At 37.5% G+C, this 2,308-nt stretch overlaps 1 protein-coding gene across 1 annotated transcript in view; it reads right to left on the bottom strand.

Annotated features, from left to right (window-relative positions):
* Rmc1 (regulator of MON1-CCZ1) overlaps positions 1-2,308 on the bottom strand; it is a 26,323-nt gene that overhangs the window by 16,533 nt on the left and 7,482 nt on the right. The gene's annotated exons all lie outside the window — the stretch shown is intronic.

Below are 2,308 nucleotides of genomic sequence, written 5' to 3'. Positions count from 1 at the left end.
AAAAAAAAAAAAAAAGAAGAAGTGCTTAGCATTTTAAGAAGCCATCCTGGTCAAAAAATAATTACAGATACACAAGAGGACAGATTCATACAGCTATAGACCTCTAAAGGGGTCACAGTGTTGGATAAATGTACGTAGGCTTGTGAGAGAGAAGAAAAGAGTATATACACAGAGTTAAAAATAAAATAAAGTCTGAAGGTTAGCCTGGTCTACAGAATAATTTACAAGATAGCCAGGGCTACATGGAAAAACCCTGTCTCAGGGAGAAGAAAAACTGCAATCTGTACACTATTTGTGATGGACCTAAATACCTGACTGCCAGTCTAATATGTGTTTACAGATAAAAATTATACTACAATACTTGGGAGGCTAAGGAAGAAGGATCTCAAAGTCAAGAATAGCCTAAGCTTTATAGTGTTTCTATCTTAAAAGAAAAGTCTTTAGATATAATAAAATATTAAAAAGTGATAGAATAAAAACAAATAAAGATGGACTAAAAACAGAGAGTATGGATTACGTATATTATTGTGTTTTCTTTGAATTTTTTGACTGCAGAGGGACATTTGATTCTGGGGATTGCTAAGCTAAACCAGCATAAATATTTTAAAGGTATCTTGATTTCAGAATTTGGGTCTAAGGATATGTTGCTTTGGAAAAGAGGTTCTTCTTTTGTTTCCACAGAGATTGAGAACCTGTGGATTCATTCCAGGCTAATGTGGTTTGATGGACCAACACCTCCCAAAAGGTCATTGTGAACACCCCCAAAAATTATTTCACCCAACAAAAAGCAGGAAGCAGTTTGGAGAACTACATCCATATTCCCAAATATTGTTTATAAATGTTTGTTTACATTTAAGGGGGGGATATGCTATAGAGATTTGCTTTGGTATGAATCTTGGTTTATTGATACAAACTTAAGATCAATTTTGCTATATGTATATTTCCACTTTTGATTAAGGTACTGTGTTTGTCCAGCTCATTTTAAAATGAAATGTATAATTAAGAAATATAGGTTAATAGACAGTCATCTAGAATAGCCAATTTTGTAGTCATGTTAGTTAGATTTTTCTAAATGAACCAGGCAGTGGTGGCACACACCTTTAACCCCATCACTCGTGAGGCAGAGACAAGTGGATCCCTGTGAGTTCGAGGCCAGGCTGGTCTAAAAGAGCTAGTTCCGGGACAGGCTTGATAGCTACAGCAAAATCCTATCTCGAAAAAGCAAAAAAACAAAACAAAAAAAAAAATCCAAAAAGACAAAAAGGTTTTCTAGATGTACAGAGATGTATTTCAGATGGATATGCATTCTTTAAACCTTTCAAAGACTACAGAATATGGCATTTAAAATGTTTTAATAACTTAGGACTTTTAATGAAAATGAGACACATCTGCTCCTGGCAGCACCAATTACTTCAAGAGCAAGATGGGCATCGAAGAGGCTCCTTATGGAGTATGCTAGCCATTTGCACAAGAAACTGCTCTTGCCTGGACTGCTTGATGAACTGGACATGCAGGACCCACAGAAAAATGACTGCTGAACTTGCCTAAAGATGAGACAATCCTTCGGGGTTCCTGCTTCATAAAAGAACAAAAAGAGTCTGCTAGACATTCTGCAGGACACAGAAGAAAGTGACTGACAAGCTGCCAATATAGGTTGAACTGTCTTTGAAATTTCCTGTTTTGTGGAAAAGTCTGCTGGATACTCTGGGCCTTTAGGCCAAAGATGGATGCCCCAAAAGTATAGAACAAGTTTGGGTGACTGTCCAGGCAGTGAGATGTCTCTGTCAATTCTAGAGTTTTGGAAGTTGCTTACAATGCACTTCCTGTTTACTTCGGTAATATTATATCCTTCTGGAGTCTTTGATGAAGTTGATGAATTTATAGTTACAGTTTTCTTTAGTTATAATAAAAGATAAAGTAGATATAAATTATTGCTTGATACCTGTTTTGTTATATGTAATTTTACTATGTTAAAGTTAAAACCTTCCTTTTTATTTAAACAGAAAAGAAAAGTGATGTGGGATTCCCCTCTGTATGCTGTGAGTACCACTGGTTAATAAAGGAGCTGTCTTGGGCCTGTGCAGGGAATAGAGGTAGGTGGGGAAAACTAAGCTGAATGCTGAGAGAAAGAAAGGCAGAGTCAGGAGAAGCCACAGGGCCACTGTGGGGCCACTGCCGGAGACAGACATGCTGAAACTTGCTGGTAGGCCATGACCTTGTGGTGATACACAGATTACTAGAAATGGGTTAAATTAAGATGTAAGAGTTAGCCGGGCGGTGGTGGCGCACGCCTGTAATCCCAGCACTC

The sequence above is a fragment of the Microtus ochrogaster genome, chromosome 18, assembly GCF_000317375.1.
Source record: "Microtus ochrogaster isolate Prairie Vole_2 chromosome 18, MicOch1.0, whole genome shotgun sequence".
Classification (NCBI taxonomy): Eukaryota; Metazoa; Chordata; class Mammalia; order Rodentia; family Cricetidae; genus Microtus; species Microtus ochrogaster.
The sequence above is the reverse complement of the archived record's forward strand: the minus strand, read 5'-3'. Positions and strand labels throughout refer to the sequence as shown.